At 42.1% G+C, this 23682-nt stretch overlaps 1 protein-coding gene across 1 annotated transcript in view; it reads right to left on the bottom strand.

The window, feature by feature from the left end:
• The window catches only part of ADGRB3 (adhesion G protein-coupled receptor B3), a 1672438-nt gene that overhangs the window by 504006 nt on the left and 1144750 nt on the right, over window positions 1–23682 (bottom strand). The window lies entirely within an intron of this gene.

Genomic DNA, 23682 nt, shown 5'->3' with positions numbered 1-23682 from the left:
AAACAAAATTCTATAGCTACAAACTGGTATTCGTGATCTGTTCTGCTATTTAAAGAAACTATTCTTCCATCAACATGCTAATAAAAAAACCAAAAAAAATATTGTCATCATTTTCATAGTATTTCCAACCTTATCCTGTTTGCCAAGGTAAGATTTTTGGAAAAAAATGCAGTCCCAGATTCTGGGCATCCTGATCGGGCCCTTTTGTCATACGGCTAACTTGTCAAGGGTTATATTATGGACAGGCCATTTTGAAAGTGGCTGTTATGTCAGGGACTATTATGTCGGGAGCTTTTTTTGCTTGGACATTTTTTGTTGGGGCTAATTTGACCAGGTACCTATGGAGATCTATAAGCCAACTGTTGGATTTGTTGAATCATTTTACATACAAAATCATTATATTGGGTGCTTTTGGATTGTCAGATTCTATTGCTAAGTATAAAACAAAACTTCTCATAATATTGCTTCATGTTGCTGTAAAGATGATTTGTCATTGCTGGAAAAACTTGTCTAAACCGAACTATGCCATATGGTGGACAATGTCTGTTTAATGGTCAAATATGAAAGAGTGGTGACAGAAAAGTCAGTTCTCTTCTGTCATCCTTCAAGATATGGTCCCGCTATATACATATATATCATCTTAGTAGCAATTTATACTTACTTTTACAGTACTACATTCATTTTCTTTATTTACAACAATAGTATTGTCTATATCCAGTTTAATTATGTACATATGTATGTTGTTTCATATTGTTAATTATGGTATGAAATGTTATCTTTTTTATAATATTTTGTAAGCATTAATGGAAAATTAATAACACTTTTTGAACTAAAATAAAAAGATTGGAACTCCAATTAAAACTAGGAAATAAAACATCCATGCATACCTAGAGAGGTCAGGCGAGGAAGAACAAGAGAGGAGAGGAAACAGGAGAGGTACAAAGTGTAATGACTCTACTGTATGTTTATTCACAGGATCCGAAAATAATGGGTTTTAAGTTTCATCTTAAATCTTATATACAGATCTAACATCAGAAGGCAGACTGTTGCATATAATAGGAGCTAAAAAGAAAAAAGGCAGCATTAGGTGTGGATTCATAATGTGCCTGTCTAGGGAAGGGTAATGCCAAATGGTTTATATCAAGTGCACGAGATAGAGTGTTTGGGATGATCATAGAAGCTAAATAAGAAGGGCTACCAAGGTGTAACATCTTAAACCAAATCTGGTGGGAGATTGGTAACCAATGAAGTTGGATAAACAGGATTGTAATGCTTAACTTTATATAGCATACAAATTGCTGAGTTTTGCAAGCTTTGAAGGCAATGTAGTTGTAATTGTGGTAGGCCAACGTATACATCTCAGTTGAGATGTTGACATTTTCCTGCATGCTTTATAAAACATGCAGCATTCTACAAAATCGACCTTATTCTACAAAGTTTATGTTCCTAAATTTATGCTCCTAAATTATGAGAGTAATCTATATTCCTAAATTATGAACATATATTTAGGAGCATAAATTACACATAAATTTAGGAGTCATGTTATCTGAGTATCCGTCTTATATCTCCTCTTCTTTCAGTAATCTGCAATTGTTCCAAAACCTGACTGGCTAGGTGTGTCCCAAGGACTGGGTTTAGAACCCTTACTCTAGACAAAGGTGAAGAGGGAGAGCACTCCATAAAGTTGTGCCAAAAATGATGAAAGCTTTGGATCGAGTAAAGTCAAAGCAGAATGAAAAAAATGGTTAATGAGATAGACTGTGAGGATCTCAGCATTCTAGAAGGGATATAGGGGATTAAATGTCATGAGAGATACAGAGGGGCATAATCGAAAGGGACGCCCAACTTTTGCTGAGGACGTCCTCGCAAAATGTCCCGGTGGAGGGGCGGGGAATCCCATATTATCGAAACAAGATGGACGTCCATCTTTTGTTTCGATAATACTGTCGGGGATGCCCAAATCTTGACATTTAGGTCGTCCTTAGAGATGGTTGTCCCTAGACTTGGTTGTTTCTGATTTTCGCGATAATGGAAACTAAGGACACCCATCTCAGAAACGACCAAATGCAAGACCTTTGGTCATGGGAGGAGCCAGCATTCGTAGTGCACTGGTCCCCCTGACACGCCAGGACACCAACCAGGCACCCTAGGAGGCACTGCAGTGGACTTCAGAAATTGCTCCCAGGAACATAGCTCCCTTACCTTGTGTGCTGAGCCCCCCAACCCCTCCAAAACCCACTCCCCACAACTGTACACCACTACCATATCCCTTACGGGTGAAGGGGGCACCTAGATCTGGGACAGTGGGTTTCTGGTGGGTTTTGGAGGGCTCACAATTACCACCACAAGTGTAACAGGTAGGGGGGATGGGCCTGGGTCTGTCTACCTGAAGTGCACTGCACCCACTAAAATTGCTCCAGGGACCTGCATATTGCTGTCATGGAGCTGGGTATGATATTTGAGGCTGGCATAGAGGCTGGAAAAAATATTTTTAAAAAAATTTTGAGGGTGGGGGGGGGGGGGGGTTAGTGACCATTGGGGGAGTAAGGGGGGGGGGGTCATCCCCGATTCCCTCCTATGGTCAGCTGGTCATTTAGGGCATATATTTGTGACTTGGTCATATGAAAAAAAGGATCAAGTAAAGTCATCCAAGTATTCATCAGGGACACCCTTCTTTTTTCCATTATGGGTTGAGGATGTCCATGTGTTAGGCACGCCCCAGTCCCGCCTTCGCTATGCCTCTGACACCCCCCTGTGAACTTTGGTCGTCCCCGTGACAGAAAGCAGTTGAGGACGCCCAAAATCGGCTTTCGATTATGTCATTTTGGGCGACCCTGTGAGAAGGATGCCCATCTTCCGATTTGTGTCAAAAGATAGGCGTCCTTCTCTTTCGAAAATAAGCCTGATAGACACCAATCTGTGGCACCAAGGACTTGGCATGGCCATATTTTGGCACTGACCTTTTCTGATATAGATTGCCACAGACCTTATCTGATATAGACTATATGCTCTAAATAAAGAATGTAAGTTTTGATAAGACATTTTTATTCCCTGTGTTAGCCTTGATTTTTTATCTGCTCACTGTGATTATGAGGACCATATCCTTCTTTTGCTCACCTACACTCATGATATTTTGCAACAAGGAAGTTGTATATTTCTCAGGGTGAAAAGATTAGCCTTCATTAGCTCCTATGGAAACTATGGTTTCCTATTAACTTCATATAACACAATTTTCACAGAAGACTGTGCAGCATTTCATATGAACACATCTGTTACTTGGTATTACTACTTATTACTTCATTTTTAGCAGTTTGATTGAAGGCCATTGGGATGACCTTTATAGTAGTGGGTGGAAGATGGCTCACAACTGCTGCCATAGCTTCCAACCAATGAAGTTTATGAAGTCTAATAATCACAGCATCACTTAAGGCATAGGTTGCTATAATGCAGTGTTTATAGATAGAGGTACTTGTTTTATGCATGTATTGCTGTACATGGATTTGGAGTCTGCCAAAAGAACCTGTGTGTATCTAAGCGAGTAACACAGTGCATATATCTAACAATCTACATTATCCTGTGGCTGTCAGTTGTCAGCTGTCAGTTCCTCCTACTCAGCTTTGCATACAAAGCAACTCTTTTCCTTTCTCCATTTTGTTCCCAAGAATTTCTTTCAGAGTCAGTGGAAAAAGATAGAGAGAGAGAGAGGGAGAGAGAGAGAGAATGAGAATGAATAGGATATAAGGGGGGAAGTATAGATCAAAGTGATAAGGATGGAGCAGAGAAAAAAATAAGGAAAGGAAAAATGAGGTAGAGTACCGAAATAATAGGAATGAGCAGTGTTGAATAAAGCAGGAAAGAAGAAGCATAAGCAGAGGGGGAGAATGCCTGAGAAGAAACAAAAGAGTGAAAACAAGAAAAGAGAGGGAAAACAATCTTGCTGTGAGCTCAACTGAATGAAGAAAATAACAAACATGAACAATACAATATCCTTTAAATAAACAGGAGTGGGTAGGAATGTTAGAAAGAAACATTTAAAAGCTGATATTATTTTGCCTTTATTCATCATTTAAATTGTATTTTAAATCTCAACTTGTTGTTCCCCAAAAGGGCATCTTTAGCATACAACAAACTGTGACTGCCTTCATAAGTGTATGAAAAATATTGATTGAACTGAAAGGAGAGACAGGGAGATGTGTTACATGTGGAGGTGGTAGCATAGCAAATGGGAAAACAGTTAAATAAGCCTTTATGATGGATTCAACAACCCCTGCTCTCTAAAAGATCTGTGATTTTCCCATGCATCTACCATCCTTTCTGAGAAGAAATCAACCAGATTCATTTATTACAATCTCCTTCCAGAACAACCAAGCTTTCTTGGATCCTGCATCCCTCGGGAACATAAATATTTTATTATTCTTTCCTTCAGTAGAATTTCCATTAATTTTCCAATTACCAAGGTCAGGCTAACTGATCTGCAGTTTTCAATCTACTCTGTTTTTATTTTAATGAGGAGGAACCACAGTCACCATTCTTCTTTGTCACAGGACCACCACACCACACTGAGGACTGACTGAAAGGATCTTTCAATGGACCTGCCAGGATCTTAAAATCCTAGAATGTGTTCCATTTGGCTCCATAGTTTGGTCCACTATTGGGCTCATTTTCGAAAGAGAAGAACATCCATCTTTCGACATAAATCGGAAGATGGACGTCCTTCTCCCAGAGACGTCCAAATCGGTATAATCAAAACCCGATTTTGGATGTCTCCAACTGCAGTCCGTCACAAGGACATCCAAAGTTCAAGGGGGCGTGTCGGAGGCATAGCAAAGGCGGGACTTGGGCATGCCTAACACTTGAACATCTTTGACCCATAATCAAAAAAAAACAAGGACGTCCCTGATGAACACATGAACGTTTTCACCCAAAAATGTTTTCTTAACGAATAAGGCACAAAAAGATGCCCGAAATGGCCAGATGACCACCGGAGAGACTCAGGGATGACCTCCCGTTTCTCGCCCAATGGTCACTAACCTCCTCCCACCCTCAAAAAACATCTTTAAAAATATGACGTGCCAGCCTCTATGCCGGCCTCAGATGTCATACTCAGGTCCATGACAGTGCATGCAGATCCCAGGAGCAGTTTTAATGGGTACTGCAGTGCACTTCAGACAGGTGGACCCAGGTCCCATACCCCCTACCTGTTACATTTGTGAAGGAAACAGTGAGCTCTCCAAAACCCACCATAAACCCACTGTACCCATATAAAGGTGCCCCCTTCACCCGTAAGGGCTATGGTAGTGGTGTACAGTTGTGGGTAGTGGGGTTTGGGGGGCTCAGCACATAAGGTAAGGGAGCTATGTTCATGGGGACATTTTATGAAGTCCACTGCAGTGCCCCTTTAGGGTGCCCGGTTGTTGTCCTGGCATGTCAGGGGGACCAGTCCACTACAGATTCCGACTCCTCCCATGACCAAATAGCTTGCATTTGGTAATTTCTGACATGGATGTCTTTGGTTTCGAAAATCTCCAAAAATCAGAAACGACCATGTCTAGGGATGTCCAAATCTAGGGATGGTGAAATTTAAGGATTTGGAGATTCCTGATGGTATTTTTGAAACGGACATCCATCTTGTTTCGAAAATATGGGTTTCCACACCCATGGAGTTCACCGTTTTGCAAGGACATCCAAATTGCAACTTGGATGTTTATTTTGAAAATTCCCCTCCACATACTCATCACCAGTGGCTTAACTAGGACAGAATGTGGATAAAGGTGAGCCGGTTGATATGGTGTATCTGGATTTCCAGAAGACGTTTGACAAAGCACCTCATGAAAGACTGCAGAGGAAATTGGAGAGTCATGGGATAGGAGGTAGTGTTCTATTGTGGAATAAAAACTGGTTAAAAGATAGAAAACAGAGAGTAGGGTTAAATGGTCAGTATTCTCAATGGAGAAGGGTAGTTAGTGGGGTTCCCCAGGGGTCTGTGCTGGGACCACTGCCTTTTAACATATTTATAAATGAGCTAGAGATGAGAGTAACTAGATAGGTAATTAAATTTGCTGATGACACAAAGTTATTCAAAGTCGTTAAATCACGGGAGGATTGTGAAAAATTACAAGAGGACCTTACGAGACTGGGCATCTAAATGGCAGATAACGTTTAATGTGAGCAAGTGCAAAGTGATGCATGTGGGAAACAGGACCCCAAATTTAGCTACGTCATGCAAGGTTCCACATTAGGAGTCACAGACCAAGAAAGGGATCTAGGTGTCGTCGTTGATGATACATTGAAACCTTCTGCTCACTGTGCTGCTGCGGCTAAGAAAGCAAATAGAATGTTAGGTATTATTAGGAAAGGAATGGAAAACAAAAATGAGGATGTTATAGTGCCTTTGTATCACTCCATGGTGCGACCGCACCTCGAATATTGTGTTCAATTCTGGTCGCCGCATCTCAAAAAACATATAGTAGAATTAGAAAAGGTGCAGAGAAGGGCGACAAAAATGATAAAGGGGATGGGACGACTTCCCTATGAGTAAAGGCTAAAGCGGCTAGGGCTCTTCAGCTTGGAGAAAAGGCAGCTGAGGGGAGATAGGACTAGGGGGCATGCGATGAAGCTACAATGTAGTAAATTTAATACAAATCGGAGAAACTTTTCTTCACTCAATGTGTATTTAAACTCTGGAATTCGTTGCCAGAAAATGTGATAAAGGTAAAAGTTTGGACAGCTTCCTAAAGGAAAAGTCCATAGACCATTATTAAAAGGACTTGGGCAAAATCCACTATTTCTAGGATGAGCAGTATAAAATTTTTTGTACTTTTGGGGGATCTTGCCTGGTATTTGTGACCTGGATTGGCCACTATTGGAAACAGGATGCTGGGCTTGATGGACCTTTGGTCTTTCCCAGTATGGCAATAGTTATGTACTTATGGAACATATAGTGATCCTATCTGTGGATCTTAAGATGGTCAAACAGGTAAAAAAGTTGACAGCACATGCCAGAAGAATGCTTGAGTGCATGGATAGAGGAATCACTAGAAGGAAAAGGGAGGTGGAAATGTCCCTGTATCAGTCTGTAGCGAGACCTCATTTAGAGTTCTATGTAGAATTGTGGAGATCAAAATGATATATATAGGACATAGTCTGTCCAGAGAGCAGCTATTAAAATGATAATGGGTCTTTGTCATAAATCATATGAGGACATACTTAAAGATCATAATATTTTGGAAGAATGGTAGAAGGGGGAATGATACATTTAAATACCTCCATAGTATTAATGAACAGGAGGCAGCCCACATGCTATTGAAAAGAAGCTCTGGAAGAGTCACTGGATGAAGGTGAAAGGGGGAAGATTCAAGAGAAATCTAAGAAAAAATTTGTTTACAGAAAGGGAGGTGGATGTGTAGAACTGCCTTCCAGTGGAGGTTGCTAGGATGAGAACTGTATTTGAATTTATGAAAGCATGGGACAAGCACAGAGGAGAGTCATAGACCTTAGTGGTTGGTATGGTGAGCAGAATACATAATTAAACTCTGGAATTCGTTGCTGGAGAACGTGGCGAAGGCACTTAGCTTAGCAAAGTTTAAAAAGGGGTTAGACGGTTTCCTAAAGGACAAGCCCATAAACCACTACTAAATGGACGGGAAAATCCACAATTCCAGGAATAACATGTATAGAATGTACATTTTGGAAGCTTGCCAGGTGCCCTTGGCCTGGATTGGCCGCTGTCGTGGACAGGATGCTGGGCTCGATGGACCCTTGGTCTTTTCCCAGTGTGACATTACTTATATACTTTTTCTGATATCATGTTTCTTTGTTATAGATAATATGGCTAAATATCATTCCAACTCTTGTGCCTGTGCTGGAGAGTTCTATTAAAGGGTCAGTTCTATCAAAACACTGTATTAATGCAAAACAAAATAAACATTTTGTAAAAAAAAATGTTGACTTATTACATTAATCAGTGATCCTAGTAAAGGATATGCTTCACTGTGGTATAAACAAAGGATAACAATACTAAAATTGTAGATACAGTATATTGTGGTGTTGGCAGTGGTGTCACAAGAGTCTATCTATGTTGACAGCAGGTTTGAAGGGTCATGTATAATGTGATTCATAAATAAAGTTCATGAATTGCTTATTCCACTTTCCTGATCTGCCTATTTGTGTTGTTTACTACTGTGGACCATTGCCTCATTCTTAGGTGCCTCTGTTTGGCTTATAAATTAGAGGGAAATATGCAAACCAATAAACCACCCAAACTGTGTACATAAGAGGAAAACTCCACTTGCTCAGTATCAATAGAGAAAAGACCTCAGTGACAAATACAAAGAAAACAGGGGGACTTAGACCCTGAACAAAATCATCATCATAGGTTGGAAAAACTCCATTGCTTACATAAAATATATGGGGATAAAAAAATCTCTTATTACCTCTTTCTATAAAATCACTTCAATTAAATAATAACAAAATACTAAATTAAGGTTTAGAAATATACTAAACTATGCAAAAACATGCCAAAATATGTAGCTTAGAGAGCACATGGTGAAATCCAGTGACTATAAGGCTGAAGGCATTGATCCCTGGATTCTATATATTAAATAATCATAACCAATAACTCATTCATACATGCATTGCAAATTCTACATTATCATATTTATTACAATGATCATAACTTAACATTTCAAATTAAATGATGTCATAGTATTCCATCCCTGCTAACTCAAAAATACTAATGTCCTTCTTCAAGACACAGCTGTCAAAAATTAAACAAAGGTTTGAAGTCCATCATGTGTTTCAAGAATATGTGTTGTAGCTTCTATTCAAGCTTGCCATGTCATTGAAATGCTGACCTTTTAATTGCAAGTCCAATAGCTGGAAAAGGACTTCACAGCTTCAAATGAGGAATAGGATATCAGACACCATAGTAGTTAAAACTTCTGCTGGTTCCAAAATGTTGATCATAGGTCCCGTTTTTGGTCCCAACACTGGCCGTGTTTCCTTATCACTTCATCAAGAGACCTTATACAATAAGTAATGCACACAATTACACTTCCTCTCATTCATACATAATACATTTCTAAACCAAAAATATAATACACATACCTTAAACAACCTCAAATCTCCATTAGGCACACCATATGAAGCTCTACAACTTCCGGCGTGGTAACTTCATTTCCTGCAACACATATTCTTGAAACACACAATGGACTTTGAACCTTTGTTTGTTTACATTTTGACAGCTGTGTCTTGAAGAAGGACATTAGTATTTTTGAGTTAGCAGGGATGGAATACTATGACTTCATTTAATTTGAAATGTTATGATCGTTGTAATAAATATGAAATTGTAGAATTTGCAATGCATGTACGAATGAGTTAGCCAGAAAATTTGGGCATTTAGTTATAAAGTGGCTAATTATTGAATATTTAACCCAGAGGTTGGTATTAAGTGGATTCTATATATGGCACTTGTAATTCTGCATGGACATTTGAGCATGTGCCCAATTTCCACATTCAATTGAATTGAATAATGAACTAATTAACACCAATAATTGGACATTAGTAATCAATTATCTGAACTAACTGACAATTAGTATTTACATGCACATCTTGTTAGAAATATTCCAAAATGATGCACGTGTAAATTCTAATGTGCAAATATGAAAGCGTGTGTCCATGGGAGGGGCATGGGCAGATCATGGGCATTCCAAGAATTTTTATGCACTGTTAAAGAACACTCCCAATCCATGCCTAATTTAGGTGCAGGGATTTATGCCAGGTTTCAGTTGGCATAAATCCTTGTGCTGTGCCTAAAAGTTAGGCATGGATCTCAGTGCTAGGCACTTTTCTATAAACAACATCCAACTCAAGAGCATTTATGGAATAACGCTTAGCACTCTTTTTGGCACCATTTATGGAATTTGGTCCTATGTGCTGAAGAGCAGAAGATAGTTTTAGAAGCTGAGGCACTCTCGACAGGAGCCTTGCTTTGCTGAAAACTTCATCAGGGAGCTGCTGCTGGTAAAGGCTGCTTTACTTTTTTTGCATCAGTGTCCTCCCCTGATGAAGCTTTTAGGATTTGTGCTGATATGTTATAACGACACAATGGCACCTTCTTGTCCTCTCAGTCTCAATGTCTTGTTGTAAAATTACCCTCCTTGAGGGCAATTATATAAGTGGGTGCCCCCTTTTAGGTGTTGCAATGTTGTGAGCTGACAGAGAGAATCTTGGTACCCAGAGTCTGTTATAGAATGTGAGCATAATGAAGCATCAGCACACCTAAAATCTAGGCACTCACAGTTGCACTATAGACCTACAGTAACTGCAGGTACTTGAATACTTCAAGGACACACATTAACGTACTATATTCTGTAATTGTGGACATGTCAGCTCCACCCATGCCCCTCCCATGCTTCACCAATATGAACACCCCCTCCTTGCAGTTATCTGCTTACTTGATTTGTTGCTACTTATGGTATTCAGTACATTCACCCACATAACTGCTAAGTAAATGTGGGTGCCCAGTTAATGAATTGTCCTTCACAAATATTATTCAATATGGGTCAAATTCTATAAATAGTGTCAACAACAATAAAAAAAAAACAAATGCTAAGGATGATAAGTTAGGCATAGTGTATAGAAAATGCTCACTCGCCATTCTTGTGACTAAAATTTAAGCACACCCATTTAGGTCACCTAAAACCAGGCCTAAATACCTGCACCTAAGTTAGGCGCAGATCAGGTGTATTCCATAATAGTGTGCATAGTTTTTTGAAATGCTCATGACCTGCTCATTCCATGCCCAAGGCCATGCCCCCTTTTTGACTGCATGCATTAGAATTTACACACACCGCATTACAGAATATGTCTACAAAGTTGTGTGCATAAATTCTAATTAAAGCCAACTGGTGCCGCTAATTGGTTGTTAAGTACCAGTTGTCATCACTGATTGACTTGTTAATGAATTAAGTTGTGCGTGCAATTTGGCCATGCAGCCTAATTAGCATGTGCAAATTAAGGCACCATTTATAGAATTTGGGGATATGTCAAAAATATGCATGAGAGTCAGCAATACTCATTTTTATCAGTTCAAAATGTACTGTTATTAGTTTTGTCATTTTATAATCTTCTCCACTATCATTTCCCCTTGCTGGAATAATGCCACACATTACATCATATGGAAAAAGATTGGACGTATGCCCTATGATGTCATCTTTGATATAATTTAGAATAAAGAACAAGGAAATTCAGGGACTATGAGGGAATCTGTGATACTCTTTAGAATCTGATTGCTCCCAAGAGTACAATATTGGGGTGTTGTAAAACAGCAGCTAAACAATTAAAAAACAATGACCCAGCAGTAACCAATTGAACTGATGGAGGGTGGTTATTACTGCTTGACATGCATATTGTCGAGCTAGCATACATTAACTTGTAGAAAAAGTTTTCTTTCAAACCCCGTACTTTCAGAACACAACAAAAGACCTTGGGATACTGGGGGACTTCCTCTGTTTTCTAATATTAATATCATTAGGGGGCATTCACAGCTGCTTTGGGAATGCTAATGAATGTAGGTCAATAACAAAGAAGGGAACTATGTATTATAGCAGTTTTTTTTTCTTCCTTATTTGTGTGAATGGGGAAAAATGCTTAGTACATCTGGCTTTATGTTTGATTAAGTGCCAAGGAATTAACTATAAATCATGTACTCTCTCAGCATAATGATTAGCACTACTTTATTAATGACATTAATGGAAATAGAAATCTGATCTGAAACCGAAGGTTCAGCTGTCTGACTCTATAAAGCACTACTGCTCAAAGGCATAACAACAATAAGAATATGCACAGTGGTGCTCACAAGATTTAAATAAAGCACTGCTCATAACATTCATTAACAGAACATTTATTCACTGAAATGATAAGCACATGATTTCATTCAGAGCTGCTTTCTTGTAACTAAGCCTGCTATTTACACCACAACTGAGAAATTAACTCCCAGCAGTACATGTGCGGGTGGTTGTGCGCTTGTGTGTCTGGGGGAGTGGGGGGATTTCATAACAGGGTACTTAGGAAAAAATTGAAAATTCACCTATTTCATGCTTATTTTATAAGGACTGAAAAATCCCAAACCCCAAACTTCATGGTACAAAATAAGTTATTTAAAAAACAATTTTGTTTTAACTATATGAAAAAAATGTATATAAATTTGGACTGATCATTAAAACTAAGAAACAAACAGATACGTATTGACCTAAATGAATGACAGAAGTGTTCCTACTCCCTTCTAATGGTCCAAAAATGTTTTTTGGTTTAGTTATATTAAATGGGTGATGTGAGTTGCTGATGGTGTTATTTTATAAAGGCAATGTGATAGGCTCCTATGTGCCTTTAGAAAACTGGTTCCTAGAACCAATCCAGTCATACACAAATTCTCAATTCATTACTGGATAGCATTTATGTGTATTTATTTATTTGATTTATTTCCACTTTTTTTTTAAAGAAATTCATTCAAGGTTATATACTGCTACTACTACTACTACTATTTAGCATTTCTATAGTGCTACAAGGCGTACGCAGCGCTGCACAAACATAGAAGAAAGACAGTCCCTGCTCAAAGAGCTTACAATCTAATAGACAAAAAATAAATAAAGTAATCAAATCAATTAATGTGAACGGGAAGGAAGAGAGGAGGGTAGGTGGAGGCCAGTGGTACAAGTGGTTACGAGTCAAAGCAATGTTAAAGAGGTGGGCTTTCAGTCTAGATTTAAAGGTGGCCAAGGATGGGGCAAGACGTAGGGGCTCAGGAAGTTTATTCCAGGCGTAGGGTGCAGCGAGACAGAAGGCACGAAGTCTGGAGTTGGCAGTAGTGGAGAAGGGAACAGATAAGAAGGATTTATCCATGGAGCGGAGTGCACGGGAAGGGGTGTAGGGAAGTGCGAGTGTGGAGAGATACTGGGGAGCAGCAGAGTGAGTACATTTATAGGTTAGTAGAAGAAGTTTGAACAGGATGCAAAAACGGATAGGGAGCCAGTGAAGGGTCTTGAGGAGAGGGGTAGTATGAGTAAAGCGACCCTGGCGGAAGATGAGACGGGCAGCAGAGTTTTGAACCGACTGGAGGGGGGAGAGGTGACTAAGTGGGAGGCCAGCAAGAAGCAGATTGCAGTAGTCTAAACGAGAGGTGACAAGGGTGTGGATGAGAGTTTTGGTAGAGTGCTTGGAAAGAAAGGGGCGGATTTTACGGATGTTGTAAAGAAAGAAACGACAGGTCTTGGCAATCTGCTGGATATGAGCAGAGAAGGAGAGAGAAGAGTTAAAGATGACCCCAAGGTTTCGAGCTGAGGAGACAGGGAGAATGAGAGAGCCATCAACAGAAATAGAAAACGGGGGGAGAGGGGAGGTGGGTTTGGGGGGGAAAATGAGAAGCTCGGTTTTGGTCATATTTAATTTCAGGTGGCGTTGAGATATCCAGACAGCAATGTCAGACAAGCACGCTGAAATTTTGGTTTGGATACAAGGTGAGATATCAGGGGTAGAAAGGTAGATTTGGGAGTCATCAGCATAGAGATAGTAGGAAAAGCCATGGGATGAGATTAATGAACCAAGGGAAGAAGTGTAGATAGAAAAGAGGAGGGGACCAAGAACAGAACCCTGAGGTACGCCGACAGGCAGAGGGATAGAAGTAGAAGAGGATCCACCAGAGTGAACACTAAAGGTGCGGAGGGAGAGGTAGGAAGAGAACCAGGAAAGGACAGAGCCCTGGAATCCAAGTGAGGACAGAGTATCGAGAAGTATGCTGTGATCGACAGTGTCAAAAGCAGTAGAAAGATCAAGAAGAATGAGGATGGAATATTTGTGTTTATTGTCTGTGGTCCTGCTCCCAGCCCTTCAGAAATATTTGTTAAGCAATTCCACTTTATCTTTACCAGCTTCTACACATACTTTTCCTTCACATTTAAGTCTCACAATGTCACTTTTGCACTTTCTCCTATCACTAGCGTATCTAAAAATATGTCTAGTCTCCCCTCCCATTTTACCATATTATCTATTTTTATTGCCATTTTTATCTTTGGTTTCCTATCAGCTTCTCTTAGCTTTTGAGCAATGATTTGAAGATGGGCAGGGAGGGGGCCTGGCGTATGGGCTCAGGGAGTTTGTTCCACGCATGGGGTGAGGTGAGGCAGGAAGGGCGGAGCCTGGAGTTGGCGGTGGTGGAGAAGGGTACTGAAAGGATGGATTTGTCTTGAGAGCGGAGGTTCCAGATATTGTCACCTGTCTTCCTCTTTCTTTGATCTCTTGTACTTTATAAAGGCTAAATCTTTCTTTCTTACATTTTCAGCTACTACTTTTGAGAATCAAAGTGGACTCCTTTTCCTCTTACTTTATTTACAAAAAAGTTTTGTTGCCCTTACAATAGCTCCTTTCAATTTTGTCTACTGCTCCAGGAAAAAAGCTCCACTAGAGCACAGATGTATAAGGAGCAACAGTTCAAAGGGTCTGAAAATAGAAAAACTGAACTGTATGTTGGATGAAAATGCCAACAAAGAACTGGTGTTGGGAGCTATAGCACCATTGGTAATGAAAGCCTGCCAAAGCACAGATGACAGCCTATGTGGCAGGGACATTTACAAGCTTAAAAGATGCAAGGCAGAGGCAGTACAATGTTTTGATGCTAAAGCACCTGACCTGTAAAGAGAATTGAGATATACATGGGAAAGTCACTGCTTGCCCTGGGATTGGTAGCATGGAATTTTGCTACTATTTGGGTTTCTATAATAGTATATTTGCACTATGTGCAAGGAAGGCAAACTCTTTCTGAAAGTGTGCATACTATGTGCAGTTTGTGCACATGCACAGTGGGCACACTCTTTGCAAGTAGTTCACATTCTCTCAAAACAGATACATTCTCATGTATTCTCCGAGGACAGCAGGCTGATTGTTCTCACATGTGGGGTCGACGTCCGCGCCGGCCCAGAAACAGCAAGTTTTTTGAGCGTGCCCCTTTAGATTAAACAAAAAGCATAGAACAAAGAAATAACTCCAAAGGGGAGGTGGGTGGGTTTGTGAGAACAATCAGCCTGCTGTCCTCGGAGAATACCTGCTACAGGTAAGTATCTTTGCTTTCTCAGAGGTCAAGCAAGCTGCTTGTTCTAACATGTGGGGTATCCCTAGCAACCAGGCTCACACAAACAATGAACATGGATCAATTGGGCCTCACAACGGCGAGGATATAACATAGATTGACCTGCAACCATAAACAACTAACTGAGAGTGCAGCCTGGAACAGAATAAAACTGGGTCTAGGGGGGTGGAGTTGGATTCTAAACCCCAAACAGATTCTGCACTACTGACTGCCCAAACTGACTGTCGCATCGGGTATCCTCCTGAAGGCAGTAGTGAGATGTGATGACCACGTTGCAGCATTGCAAATTTCTTCAATGGTGGCTGACTAAGTGAGCCACTGACACAGCCATGGCTCTAACATTATGAGCCGTGACATGACCCTTTAGACTCAGCCGAGCTTGGGCGTAAGTGAAGGAAATGCAATCTGCTAGCCAATTGGAGATTGTGCATTTTCCAATAGCAACTCCCCTCCTGTTGGGATCGAAAGAAACAAACAACTGGGTGGACTGTCTGAAGGGCTTCGTCCGCTCCACATAAAAGGCAAATGCTCTCTTGCAGTCCAAGGTATGAAAACTGCTTTTGCCAGGTCGGGTATGAGAACGGGGAAAAAATGTTGGCAAGACAATTGACTGGTTCAGATGGAACTCTGACACCACCTTTGGCAGGAACTTAGGGTGCGTGCGGAGGACTACTCTGTTGTAATGAAACTTGATATAAGGTGCATGTACTACCAAGGCCTGAAGCTCACTGACCCTACAAGCTGAAGTAACAGCCACCAAGAAATGACCTTCCAGGTCAAGAACTTCAGATGGCAGGAATTCAGTGGCTCAGAAGAAGCTTTCATCAGCTGAGTGAGAATGACGTTGAGATCCCATGACAATGGTGGAGATTTGACAGGGGGCTTTGACAAATGCAAACCTCTCATGAAGCGAACAACTAAAGGCTGTCCAGAGATAGGCTTACCCTCTACACGGCAATGAAAAGCACTAATTACATTAAGGTGAACTCTTACGGAGTTGGTCTTGAGACCAGACTCTGACAAGTGTAGAAGGTATTCAAGCAGGGTCTGTGTAGGACAAGAAAGAGGATCTAGGCCTTATTGTCACCCCAGACGGCAAACCTCCTCCATTTGAAAGAGTAACACCTCTTCATGGAATCATTCCTGGAAACAAGCAAGACTCAGGAGACACCCTCTGAAAGACCCAAGAAGGCAAATTCTAAGCTCTCAACATCCAGGCCATGAGGGCCAGAGACTGGAGGTTGGGATGTAGAAGCGACCCCTCGTTCTGAGTGATGAGGGTTGGAAAACAGTCCAATCTCCACTGTACTTTGGAGGACAACTCCAGAAGAAGAGGGAACCAAATCTGGCCAGAAGGGTGAAATCAGGATCATGGTTCCACAGTCTTGCTTGAGTTTCAGCAAATTCTTCCCTACTAGAGGTATGGGAGGATATGCATACAGAAGGCCTGTATCCCAATATAGGAGAAAGGCATCTGACGCTAGTCTGTTGTGGGCCTGAAGCCTGGAACAGAACTGATGGACTTTGTGACTGATCTGAGTGGCAAAAATATCCGCCGAGGGGGTGCCCCATGCTCGGAAGATCTTGCGGACTACGCCCATGTTCAGTGACCACTCGTGAGGTTGCATTATCCTGCTCAGCCTGTCGGCCAGACTGTTGCTTATGCCTGCCAGATAAGTGGCTTGGAGAAACGTGCCGTGACGGCAAGCCCAAAGCCACATCTGGACAGGTTCCTGACACAGAGGGCGAGATCCGGTGCCCACCTGCTTGTTGGTGTAAAACATGGCAAACTGATTATCTGTCTGAATTAAGATTACTCGGTTGGACAGCCGATCTCTGAAAGCCTTTAGAGTGTTCCAGATCGCTCTTAATTCCAGGAGGTTGATCTGCAGATCTGAGTGTGGAGCCCATCTACATGGGCTCCCCAACCCAGGATAGATGCATCCGTTGTCAGCACTTTTCATGGCTGAGTAACTTGGAATGGTCGCCCCATGGTCAAATTGGATCGAATTGTCCACCACTGAAGAGAATTCCGAAAGTCGGTGGACAGTTGGATTATATCCTTTAGATCCCCTGCAGCTTGAAACCACTGGGAAGCTAGGGATCATTGAGCTGATCTCATATGTAGACGTGCCATGGGCATGACATGAACTGTGGAGGCCATGTGCCCCAGAAGTCTCAACATCTGCCGAGCCATGACCTGCTGAGATGATCGAACCATGGACACCAGGGACAGAAGTTTGTCCACCCTTGCCTCGGGAAGAAAAAGCTCGAGCTCTCTGAGTGTTCAGCAGAGCTCCAATGAATTCCAATTTTTGGACTAGGGTGAGATGGGTTAATTTATGACAAACTCCAGTAGCTCTAGCACCTGAATAGTCATTCGCATGGACTCCAGAGCACCTTCCTTCAAGGTGCTCTTCACCAACCAATCGTCGAGATAAGGAAACATGCACTCCCCGTCAGCATAGTGACGCTGCGACTACAGCTAGGCATTTTGTAAACACTCTGAGCACAGACGCCAGGCCAAAAGGAAATACATGGTACTGAAAGTGCTGTGTTCCCAGCCAAAATTGAAGATACTTCCTGTGAGCTGGAAGTATTGAGATGTGTGTGTAAGCATCCTTTAAGTCCAGAGAGCATAGCCAATCATTTTCCTGAAGAAGGGTGCCAAGGAAACCATCCTGAACTTTTCTCGGATAAGAAATTTGTTCAGGGCCCTTAGGTCTAGGATGGGATGTATCCCCCCCCCCCCCCCCCCCCCCCCGTTTTCTTTTGCATAAGGAAGTACCTGGAATAGAATCCCAGCCCTTCTTCCCCTGGTGGAACGGGTTCGACCACTTGGGACTGTAGAAGGGCAGAGAGTTCCTCTGCAAGTACCTGCTTGTGCTGGGAGCTGTAGGACTGAGCTCCCGGTGGGCAATTTCGAGGTTTGTATTCCAGACTGAGAATGTATCCTAACCGGACAATTTGAAGAACCCACCAGTCAGAGGTAATAAGAGGCCACATTTGGTGAAAAAACATTAACCTGCCCCCAACCGGCAAGTTGTCCGGTATAGACATGCTTACTGAGGCTATGCTGAACTGGAGACAGTCAAAAGAATGTCCCTTGTTTTTGCTGGGGAGCCGCAGTGGCCTTAAGTGCACGCTGGGACTGAGCCTGGACAGGCTGCCGAGAAGCAGGACTGTACCTACACCTAGCATTGGAATAGGGAGCACCCCTCCAAAAAACATCCTAGATGAGCAGGTAGTAGCAGAAGATGTCCAGCGGGAGAGAGAATCCATAGCATCATTGTGCTTCTTGATCTGGTCAACTAGAGCCTCTACTTTCTCACAAAAAAGGTTATCCCCCCTCCCCCCCGGCAAGGAACATCCGCCATCCGCTGCTGGACTGAATGATCCAGGTCAGAGACACACAGCCATGAGAGTCTGCGCTTCACTCTACCTTGGACATCGATCCTGGATGCTACATCAAAAGTGTTGAACGTACTCCTGGCCAGGAATTTTCCACACGCCTTCTGCTGCCTGACCACCTGGTGAAAAGGCTCAGCCTGCTCCGGAGGGAGTGCATCAACCAAACTGGACAGTTGCCTCACCGAGTTCCACAAGTGGATGCTCGTAAAGAACTGGTAAGATTGAATTTTGGCGGCAAGCATAGCAGCCTGATACGTTTTCCTCCCAAAAGAATCAAGAGTCCTAGCTTCTCTGCCTGGGGGCACCGAGGCATAGTCCCTAGTACTCTTGGCTCACTTGAGGGTGGAGTCCACCACCAGGACCTCATCAATCCAGGTTCACCGTGGATCCGATACTGGGATTCAGTTTTTTCGGGATCACGGGGCCAGACAGAGGGAACGATCAGTTCCGCATAAGGACTTCCTTCAGTACCTTATGTAGAGGAGCCATCACAACCTCTCTAGTTGGAGAAGGATAATCCAGGACCTCGAGTATCTCAGCCCTGGGCTCATCCTCAACCTCCATAGGGAAAGGAATAGCAGTAGCCATTTCCCGGACAAAAGATGTAAAGGACAGACTCTCTGGTGGAGGTAGTCTCCTTTCTGGTGGAGGGGAAGGATCAGAGGGAATCCCAAAGGACTCATCAGAAGAAAATTACCTGGGGTCTCCCTCTGACTCCCTCGAACGCTCCTCTTCAGTATTGGATAAGACCTCCCTCAGGGCACTCTGAGATTGAGCCTGCCTTGACACCGAGAAACGATGTCCTCGATGGCGATGTCGAGAAGTTGATGCCCGCCTAGACTGCAGTGAAGCTTCCACCACAAGTCATTGGTGAGGCCCAAGTTGAAGACTATGCTCAGTTTTGGAGGCCAGATATCAAGGCTATAAAATAGACTTAAAGTTCTTCAGAAGAAAGTAAGAAACATGTTATGGGGTTTGTGCCAGATGATATATGAGAAGATACTCAAAGACTTGAATATGTTTACCATAAAGGAAAAGAGGGACAGGGGAGAATGATACAGGTATATAAATATTTAAAAGATATTACTGAATAAACACATCTTTTTTAAGATATGGAAGCTGCAGAATTAAAGTGCATTAAGGATGGAAGATATCAATGTAGGCTATTCTTAAGACAAGTCACTGTATCACCAGTACTACTACTACTATTTAGCATTTCTATAGTGCTACAAAGCGTACGCAGCGCTGCACAAACATAGAAGAAAGACAGTCCCTGCTCAAAAAGCTTACAATCTAGTAGACAAAAAATAAAGCAAACAAATCAATTAATGTGTAGAGGAAAGAGGAGAGGAGGGTAGGTGGAGGCGAGTGGATACAAGTGATTACAAGTCAAAAGCAATGTTAAAGAGGTGGGCTTTCAATTTAGATTTAAAGATGGTCAAGGATGGGGCAAGACATAGGGGCTTAGGAAGTCTATTCCAGCTTGTGCTATTTTTGCACAAGTCCATTTAATGAGACTTAGCTACTGATAACCTAGGATAACAGTAAAATAACCCATCTTAACGGTAGCCTACATTGATAACTTCCCTCTAATTGAAGCTGCAAAGAGATAAACGTAAGAACAGCATCAGGAAAAACAAAGATACTTACCTGTAGAAGATATTCTCTGAGGACAGCAGGCCATTCATTCTCATATATGGGTGATGTCATCCATATTGTCCTGTGCGGAGCATTAAAAAGCTAGTATACCCTTAAGAGAATGCACAGCGTCCTCACCACATATGTGCAAGCTGCGAGAGAGCAGACCAGCTGTACAATACTATAGAATAGAATCAACGCCAAGGGGAGGTGTGAGGGTACGTAAGAATGAATGGCTTGCTGTCCTCTGAGAATACCTGCTACAGGTAAGTATCTTCTCTTTGTCTGAGGACCAGCAGGCCATATTCTCACATGTGGGAATCCTTAGTTACCTGGCTCACCAAAAACAGCAACCATTGGTCAACTGGACCTTGCAACGGCAAGGTCAAAATATTGATTAACCTGAAAATATATACAACTGTGTGAGAGTGCAACCTGAAACAGAACAAAAAGGGCCAGGGGGAGGGGAGAGTTGGATTCTACACCCCAAACAAATTCTGCAGAACTGTTTGTCCAAACCAACTATCACATCGGGTATCCTGCTCAAGGCAGTAGTGAGATGTGAATGTGCGAGCTGAAGGCTTGAAAATCTCTTCAATGGAGGCTGGGTGTAAGTGAAAGAAATGCAATCTCCAGCCAATTAGAGATTGTGTGTTTCTCAATGGCGACCCCCATCCTGTTGGGATCAAAAGAAACAAAAAGCTGAGTGGACTATCTGTAGGGCCTAGTCTGCTCCAAGCAAAAGGCCAATGCTCACTTGTAGTCCAAGGTATGCAGTGCACTTTCACTAGGATGGGCATGAGGTTTGGGAAAGAATGTTGGCAGAACAATTGAATGGTTCAGATGGAACTCTGACTCAACCTTAGAAAAGAACTTAGGGTGTGTGCAGAGAACTACTCTGTTGTGATGAAATTTAGTGTAAGGTGGATCCATCACTAGGGCCTGAAGCTCACTGACCCTGTGAGCTGAAGTAACAACTACCAAAAACAAGACCTTCCAGGTCAAGTACTTCCGATGACAGGAATCGAGTGGCTCAAAAGGAGTTTTCATCAGCTGGGTAACGGCGACATTTAGGTCCCATGACACAGGCAAAGGCTTGACAGGGGGCTTTGTCAAAAGCAAAAATGAAGTGAACAACTAGAGGCTGTCCTGGCCTTCACCCGAAGCCGGTCATCGATGCACTCAGTGATGAAGAGGATGATGTCAGATTCTCATGTCACCTTGGGGTTGGGTCTGATGCTGACCACTACTGGGGGCCCTGCACAGCAGTCGGCATTGAGGCAGGTGGAGACCCACTTGATGCATTATCACTCCCAGTGTTAGAAACAGGCCTAGTAGCCATGTGGATGATGCACCCGATGCCGGTACAACTCTCAACTTAGATGCCAATGCCGATGTTGAGGATTCAGATCGGGCACCAAAAACTGTATCTCACTGAGCCTCTCTGGCCAACTGAGTCCTTTTCTTCATGCAAAGACACAGAACACAGCTGGAAGGGGTATGTTCAGACCCCAAACACTGAAGACATCAAGAATAAGTGTCTTTGTCACAGATGGTCCTATTATACCAGGTACAGCACTTAAAGCCTCTGGGAACCTTCGATGACATGGAAGGGAAAACAGCTGTGGCCAAATCAAATGGTTTGATGGTGTCAGAGAAAAGGGCAAAGCACCTGAAAAAATATAGGGAATAAGACCCGACTGGAGCTCAGGCCTAAGGGGTCCTAAAGAGCATGAAAAAAATAAAAAAAAAACTTAAAAGTGAGGAAAAATACCTAAAACAATAAGGGAAGATAAAAATATGGAAAAAATAGGATAGCAAAATCTCCCAGGGATGGCACAACTTGCTTGAAAAAACTACATATGCACCAGACAATGTGAAGAGCCACAAATAGTGCATCCTGTCCTCACAGTGGATGAGAAGAGAATGCTGGTCCCTCGCTCTTCCAGCAGGTGGGAAGGCACTCTCACATGTGTGCTGGGGATGCTGCACTTGCTCTTATAGGCATATTAGCTTTTAATGTTCTGCACTGGGTTGCGTGGATGATGTTATCCACATGTGAGAATTTGGTCTGCTTGTTCTCAGAGAATAGTTTTTCACAGAAAGGCAGGTACAACTCTTGCCACCTTGCTAGGCAGACCAGATGAACTATACTGGTCTTTATCTGCTGTCATTCTCAACAGTACAGTATGCTACTATTGTATGTTATTATGTTACAAGAACTTCCTATAATTCAGGTTCAGTTTTATTGAGGCCTCCAGTGCTGCTGTTGGTTGTACCTATCTGTGATAGAGCACGGAAAGATGGTATTGCTCACTGTGCACCCCCTTCCCAGCAAAGGACTCAGTGTAGCTCTGATCCAATTATCCTCCTCACATATCATTTCAGTATTGGACTCAGATATTGTCGATTCCAAAAATCTTGCAGGAGTGGGGAAGGGGTGTAGATATAGCAGCAGATCTAATAGAGCACCTTCCATTAGTTTTTCCAGTTGCATACTAAGCCCCCCCCCCCCCACCCCAACTTCTATGGTACAGGAAGTAATTATTCTGCAAGACTTATTGAATTCATACTGTCAGGTGAGGATGGTTCTCCTGGTGTTCTCATAATGGGATATATGCCTGGAACCTCTACCTGCATTGAATACTTAATGAAATAATCTATAGACATTTAAGTTTTCCCATAATAACCAAGATTTTAAAAAAAGGGATACAACTCAGAGCAGCATTGTGACTATGTCAGATTTGTCATAATTGTTTTTTAAATGCTTTTTGTTTCCTCATTGCTTCAATGGGACTATGTTAAATAAATGTTGGAGAAAATATGCAAATGAGACTATGGGGGGACTGATATTTTCCATATGCTTGAGCTGACTTCTGGGTCTGGTATAGTTGATGCATCCTCTCCCCCCCCCCCCCCCCCCCCCCCCCCCCCCCCCCCCCCCCCCCCCCCCCCCCGATTCTAGATGTTGCTGATCAAGTGAACAACTCAGTAAGCTGAAAATGGAAAATAAAGCAGTTAATTCCATGTTTCTGGGCAGGTGGATATAATTTTCTTAATACATGTTCATTTGCATATTATTTCACATTATTTTGGTAGACAAAAATAAATTGTATGGCAAATATTTTTTATTTACCAGATGGCCTGACTAGCCCTTTACCGTCACCTCAGCTCTGATCTCAAAATTGAATACATCTCTAGTTATACAAGTACTTTAGTTTATCTATTTATAATCCTCCTCTCGACTTTGCATTCTTGATTGAAAGCAAGAGGATTAATCTGTTCCAACAGCAAAGACCAGCAGGAGCACAAAAGAGAAAGAGAATGAACAAGTGTTGGAAAGCTAATGCATCAGCTGATATCAAACAATCTTGTAATGAGGTTGGAAAGATCAGTCATGGTATACATTTTACATGTTATAAAGTGCTTCATCGAATGGTGAAATTTGCAAGACAAGAAAGTTCATTATTACTTAAATATTCTGTAACAATTTC

Source organism: Microcaecilia unicolor, chromosome 3, assembly GCF_901765095.1.
Source record: "Microcaecilia unicolor chromosome 3, aMicUni1.1, whole genome shotgun sequence".
NCBI lineage: Eukaryota > Metazoa > Chordata > Amphibia > Gymnophiona > Siphonopidae > Microcaecilia > Microcaecilia unicolor.
The sequence above is the reverse complement of the archived record's forward strand: the minus strand, read 5'-3'. Positions and strand labels throughout refer to the sequence as shown.